Consider the following 7,687-nt stretch of genomic DNA (forward strand, 5'->3'; position numbering starts at 1 on the left):
CATATGTGCCACTATTTTTTTTATAATGCGGTCATGTTATATTATAATCGAAATAAAGTGAGTACAGCATCTTAAAGATGCAACAGGTTTCAAGCCAAAATGCTCAACTTTCTCCAAAAAAGCCTATAGATCCACGACTTCTTCTTACAGGCACCTGTAATAGTCAAGACTTCAGCTCTAAGCTGGTCTAGATTCCTGTCAAGAAGCTCAGCTTCTTTCCTTCTAAAGACCATGTTGTTTCGCTTATACCATATAAACTTCAGAGCCACTCCAGAGACCAGATTGATAAGGTTCCAAGTATTATCGTCAAAATTCGAGCGGTCTGCAAAGAAAACATTTGACATCCCAAAATCAAACCTCAGATTAGCTTCCTTAAACCATTTTTTTATGGTCAACCGCACTGGCCTCACATGTAAGCAATCCCAGAATATATGTTTTTCAGTCTCCTCATCTCTTCCACAAAAAGGACAAAATGGAGAGACTCGAATCCTCTTTGTGAGTCGAGTCCTCAGGGGTAGCTTTTTTACCATAATTCTCCACCTTAATACATTGATTATGTATGACGGCGATGTTTTCCACACATTATTGGCTCTTCTTTTCCAAGTAGTCATTGCTGCCATGGGGCACTCTTTTTTCCATTTGTGCTTCAAATCCAGCAATATTGCAGGTGAAGGGGTCTTGAGATCATAAAATTTCTTGCAGCAATCCAGGGCTTTCCCAGACGGACTCACCAGATCGAAAAGCATAGAGTCATTCCTCTGCACATAAGATGTAGGCCAATCTGATCTGACTGATTGCGTCACCACTCGCAACCAGTCACACTCCCGCTCGTTCAGACCAGGCTTGACTTCCAGAGCCTGCATACTCATCATACACTTACTAGCTGAGTCCCAAGCATCTTCCCAAGTCTTTAATCCTTTGCAGTGCATAGCTCTTGACAGCTTGATGTTCCTATGTACAGGAGCGAAGCACGGGTCATATACCATGGGAGACAACCATAGACTTCTGCTCAGTGAAGAATCACCCTTCATGGGACCTCTCGATTTCCATTCAACATTTACCATAATCCTTTGCCACTGCCTAGACAGACCTTGACAAACTTTTGACACTGGGATCTTGATAGTGAGTTGTGGACAGGCAAGAACATCTTGCCAATGCACATCATTCCAATTTTGACCATAGATTTTTATGTTGGCAATCCAGTGCTTCACCAATAACATCCAAGGCTATGAGCCATCCATTCTTTTGAGAAGGCTAAAGGAAAGACTTTGAGCCTTGAGACTCAAGGAGTGAAGCCCTACACCTCCTAGCTTTTTGTCTACAGTAAGAAGATCCCACCCAATGGCAGGAAAACCTACAGCATCTCCTTTACTCCAAAGGAAGCTTCTTAAAGATTTTTCAACCTGATTCCAGGCAGTTTGAGAGAAAGGAAGAATCGAGCCAACATAAATAGTTGCTAATGAGAGAATATTCTTGATTATGGTCAATTTACCAGCAAATGAAAAGGGGGCATCTAACCTGCTTTTCACTTTTCCCTGAATTTTGTCATAAAACCATTTGAACATTTGGTTGAGAGTAATGCCCACACCTATTGGCACTCCTAAGTACCTCACCGTTTGACCATGCTTAACAAGCTTAAATCCCATCTGTGTAATCCAGTCCTCTGGCTCTTCCCATGACAGGAAAAGGAGCTATGTTTTCTTTTCATTGATCTTAGATGCAGTAAGTTCTGAGAATTCCTTGTATATCTCCATTATTTTGGACACAGACTGCCTTTCAGCTTCAACCACTGATGAGTTATCATCAACAAAAAATTGAACTGCAGTTTGTGAACCATTCGGAAGAGGGAGCCCTCTGATAGTGCCATCTTGCATTGCTTTATCAATCCTCCTAAGCAAAGGGTCTGTTATGAGCGCAAACAGGAGCGGGGCTAAGGGACAGCCTTGCCTGATAGACCTATGCAAATCAAAGAATGTTGTTACAGTGCCATTGATGCTGACAGCAGTAGTTGCTTCTTTAAAAAGAGTATTCACCATGCCAATAAACACTAGCCCAAATCTCATGGCTGACAACACAGCTGTGATGAAAGCCCAATTCACCCTGTCATAAGCTTTGTCCCAATCCATATTGATTAGGACAAAGTCTTTCTTCAGACTCATTGCATGATCAATTGACATTATGAGGTTCAACACTGCATCATGGATCTTGCGACCATGAACAAATCCATACTGCTTCGGAAGAATTATCCTACCAAAAAGAAAATTGACTCTCGTTGCCAGTGCTTTAGCAAGCACTTTGTAGCTGAAGTTAAGCATGGTAAGGGGCCTTCAATTTGAGAGCAGTGTCCTGTCTTGTGCTTAAGGGACTAGTTTAATGAGTCCCTAGTTTACATAGCGAGGCATGATCCCAGAGGCTCTAATAAAATTCAGCAGATCTACCAGATCTGTACCACATACTGACCACAATTTTTGAAAGGCTTCTGTTGGCATACCATCTATGCCTGGAGCTTTCCCTGTTTTCATGGCAAAAACAACCTACTTAATTTCGTCTAGAGTAAACAGCCTGTCTAGCATCAGTGCTTGATCCATGGGAACACTGTTATCAGTTCCTCTTAAAAAATTATCCACTCTTTCTTGGAATCCAGGCACTTCATTTGGAGGTGTTCTGACAATGGAGGCTAGGTGTTCTCTGAAGGCTTTGGCAATTGATTCCTGATCCTACACCATGATACCTTGTTGGTTTATAAACCCAGTTATGGGCTCCTTTTTTGCTTTGCCTTGAGTTTAGCAAAGTAAAAAGCATTAGGACCATCCCCAAGAAGTTCCCACTGTCCTTTGAGATGTACCTTGGTTGCTTGAACAGCTTCATTCTCCATTAGTTGCAGGTACTCCTCCAAGCTCCTGAGAAGCTTATGAATAACTGCATCATCAAGGGTGCTCCTTGCTACCAACAGAAGCAGACATCCTCTTGCTTGTGTCGCTCTCTCAAGATTCTCCTTCCTGCAGGCACCCTTCTTCTTACCATGCCACTTTGCTACTTCCACTACTAGAGACAAGCATTTCTTCCATCTATAATCAGGCATGACATGTGGGTCTCTGGCTTGTTCCCATGCATACATCATTCTGGAGACAAAGGTTCTCTCTTCCAAGAAGGAGGAGTTGAGTCGAAAGGGCGGTGGCCCTTGCTCATTACCGCTTAGCAGAATGAGCTTAAAGGAGGTAAGAATTGGGATATGGTCTGAAGCAGTACAGCTATCAAGCGTCATGTACTTGATACCTCCACTTAACCACCAAGCCCCATTGGAGGCGTAAAATCTGTCCAGTCTGCAGCCCCTCCATGTCGAGCCATAATGTCTATTATGCCATGTGATTTTCTGCATTACTTCCCCTCCTGCCATCAATGCCAGGTCCTCAAGTTCACAAGACTTAAAGAAAAGCTGCTAGGAATCTCTTTCTTCAATTACCATCTGACCACCTCCATGAGACCTATCACAGGGTCTCTCGGTCATATTCCAGTCGCCCCCTAGCAAGACATTCATGCCTTGGAGACGCTGCTTGAGAAATGCCCATAATTTAGCCCTTGAGGCTGAGCAATTACTAGCATAAACTGAGCAGACAAAAAATTCCTCATTATTGACTTCAGCCCTGGCACAAACACAACTGCCATCACCAGCCGAAAATACCAATTGTGGCTTGAAGTGGTCCTTAATGAATAAAAGTGTGCCTCCACGACCTTGAGACTGAGTATCATAGAAAGTTAGGAAACATGGGATGATGAGAGCTCTGTATGCTTCCTCACTCAGTTTCATCTCCTACAAAGCTATGAACCTAGGCTTAAATTTTTTGACTATCCCATAGACAACCTGTTTACGCAGATCCGAGGTCAAACCCCTAACATTCCAGGAGAGAAATTTTATCTTCCTGGAGAGAGCTGGCCTCTTAGCGCAATGGAGTTGGGTGATCTAGCATCTCCTGGTCCTTAATGGGTGCATAGTAATTTTGATCAACAAGTACATTTCTGGCCAAATGCTTGATCGAGGGCTTTCCCCCGCTCTTCTTGGTATTGCCCTTGTTGTTTTGTGCTTTAGGGGGCAGATTCTCCTTGTTAGCTTCACGTTCCCCTTGAACTTTGACCTATGCTGCATTAGGTTGTTGTTTGTTAGATGCATCCTCCTTGCTCTCTTTATTCCTTGCGCATGAACTCTGATTAGTTGATGTATATGGGGCCTTAGATATAGTTTCAAGCACCGACTGCTTTGCCTGCTGAGTTGCAGTTGACTCCTTCTCCTTTTCTTTCTCACTCTCCTGTGCAGGTTTATCAGTGACCTCTGCATTTTTGTTCGAGCAGTTTCTTGCAAAATGCCCATTTCTCCTACAATGATAACAAGCATCTGGAAAAGTTGCAAACCTAACCGATAGTACAACCTCCATGCCTGAAGGATCCTGCAATTGCAAGAATTTTGGAGGCTCATTTCGTCTATCCCAGAGGATGCATACACGACTAACAGGCTTAATGAGCCCCCATGGAGTTGCTAGAGCAGGAGCATATAATACTCTCCCAAGCATTGCCGCAATGGCAGGAGTTTCATCGACCATCCATGGTGGAATGTCAGACAGCTCAATCCAGACTGGGCATTCATGGTTGAGAACACCTTCAAGAGAAAAAGAAGACGACCAAGGCAGGGCATACAGTAGATTGCCCCGATAGCCAACTGCTGATGCAAGGAGCCAGTCTTTTTCTACTCTTGAGCCCAACATTGCCAGGTAAAAGCCGCGACCAATAAACTTGAACTGGCAAAGACGAGCCTTGCCCTGGTATGTGAAGTCAAACCACTTAGGAAACTCATCCTCCATGGGGGGTCTCTCCATGAAGTACAGATATACACCTATGGCAAGGAGAGCGGCATACCTATCACGCACCCTGTCATGAGAGAGGGCAACCGTCGCTTTGTGTACCCTGGCACCCTCAGTTGCCTTTGCCCTACATACATTATTATGTTTTTCCTGGTCTTTTCTTAGTGCCTTCTCGACCTATTCCATGTCCTCAGCATGTTGTTGTAGTACCACCTTGTACTCCTTGGCTTGAGCTCCTGCATCTCCATGCATGTCTTCTGTGCAGTGTCTTTTACCCTGAGAAACCAGCATGCACTCTGGCCCAGCACATGTCACATTTACTCCTCGTAAACTTCAATCTCTCTCTCTCCCTCTTCTTCATATGTGCCACTGTTAGATTAGCCTCAATCTACTTTATGATTTGTGGCTAATGATTCTATGAAGCATTCTAACTATCAATAGTTTTTACTTCATCGGAAACCATATCTTAAACAAATGTGAAGAATATGAAAACTTATAAAATCTATGTATAGGATTGTATATGAGATAACCTTAAGCAAAACTTATGGTTTATTGGAGCTTAGAGTATTCTACATTCATTGTTTGTGATGTGCAATAATATGAAATGGAAATATACTTAATTAAAATTTTGATAACTCTCATAAAATCTACATGAAGAACATTAGATGTTATTATTTTCATGCACTGATATGGAGGATATTCTCACAAAGAGATTTAAAATACAATTGCCTCAATACAAAATATGAAATTAGGGAAGGAAAGTGGTGCGCAAATCGAATGTTGTATGTGCACATAGTGAACGCTAGAAGGTCCCTAAGAACAAAGAACTCTACAAAAGCTCACAAAGCAAGAAGAAAGGTTTGCACGACATGAGACAAAAAGACAAATTGGGTACAATCTCCCCCCATGCCTTGTGTGAGCTCTCCACAAGGCATGTATTTATAAATTTATTAACCTCCAAGCTCAAAAATATCCCAATTTACAATTAGTATGCTTTTGGCTTTTGTGTTTGCTTCTGCCCAAATAAAGAGTAAAGTATTTGGGCATCCAAAAAGTCAGGCTGTGCCCAAATACAATGTCCAATAATGAAATATTTAACTCGAGCCCCTATGCGCATACAAAATAATAAATGTTTGTCAGGCGCTTTAATAAATAAGCATGCCTAAATAAATATTAACGCCATGCCTTTAATGATAATGCGCGCATCTATCAAAAATAATAATTATTCTAGGTAATTTGAATACACGCCATCGCTCGGTACTTCCCAATGCCACCGCTGCCTACTCTACACATCAACTGAAGCATTCACAATTATTAGAAAATAATAAGATAAAACCCACAAAAGTGAATACCTAGCATTCTTTAGCTACAAAATAAACAAATAAGTTAAAATTGTGTCCTAACCTTAATTTAATACGAGTGCACTCTAAACTCATAAACGTCCACTAACTTAAATATGTATTTTTGCGGAATCACCCACGTGCACATTAAATTAATCTGACACCCGAAAAGGATAGGCGTCCCTGTCAACTTCTTGCACAAGGAATCCACCTTGTGTACGAGCCCCAGCAAATACATATAGTTTTATGAAATCCACTGTAAAACCTCACAGAATCCACTATGGAATATGCCTCTAGTTTTACAGAATCCACCGCAAAAACCTCACGGAATCCACCGTGGAATATGCCTCCTGGCATCATTCCCCCGAGGTGGGATAGCAATTGTCCTCAATTGCTATTAGCTCAATGTGGAGCGAGCATTGAGGGGTAAGCACTTAGGTCGCAGATGTGCATCCATTGGGCTTCTTCAACAAGATGATTTTTAAGCTTAACCAAATATCTAGAATATCTGCGGGCCAGTTCTAGTGGTCATAAAGTCAATGTCTAGAATAGTTTGAGATTCAAGTATTTCAATTTCTTCTTCTTACAAAGGAGGGTTTTCATAGACAGGGTGTACATGTAATTCGCCTCTAAAAGGTCATAGTAAATTGATATGAAAAGTATTATGGATTTCACTCTAGGATCCACTCCTTTGAGTTCATCTAAGAACCAGGCGAACACATCCACGTACTCTTACAAGAGCGCAATGAGACTGGTCTCTTCCTCCTTGGTCAAGGTGTCAGCTATAAACTGTTAAGAACGCGTGGTGGGGGGACTTGCTCAATATGTTGCGCTGAACACACACAGAATGCACAAGGAGAAGCTCACTCAAGAGACAAGAAGAGAGATGGAGGTCAAAACGCTTTCTTATTGGTTTCTTCTTCTTCTTCCACACTCTTTACAATGTACTTTACAATGTACACAAAGTATAGATAAGATACAACATAAAGGAAAGTGGCCTACTAAGTCAAACAATGCATAACCGACTAGTCGACTGGCGCTATAACTATGCCAGCTGTAAATAGGTGTAACAACCTGAATATAATAAGTAATGAGTCAGTGGCCATGTGAGAGTCATATTGACCACCGACGTGCTAAGTGTAGACGTGTGGACCCATCTAACCAGGCGGTCCATCATCAATGTCCGCATGTGTTGAGCTTGTCATCTCAACATAAACACTGGTCTAGGCTTCTTGCCTTCCCCTACCAAGTTGACTTCCTTGACCTTGGCGGGTCCCTCAATTGGCTCACTTGTCTGTCCTTGTCATTTTGCTCTTAACACGACCACTACTCTGTTATCTTTCTTAAACTTCATAAAGCGTCTTGATAGGTCTTGTGGTTTCTTCTGATGCTCCACCTCTGCCTTCTTCGTCTATCCTCTCATTTTTTCCTTTGATCGCATGTGCCTTAGGTGGACTGGCATGTCCCCCTTTGTGCGTTTGGTCCTAGGAGGTT

This window comes from Lygodium microphyllum, chromosome 11 (assembly GCF_053477565.2).
Source record: "Lygodium microphyllum isolate KBCC chromosome 11, Lygodium_microphyllum_v1.1.10, whole genome shotgun sequence".
NCBI lineage: Eukaryota > Viridiplantae > Streptophyta > Polypodiopsida > Schizaeales > Lygodiaceae > Lygodium > Lygodium microphyllum.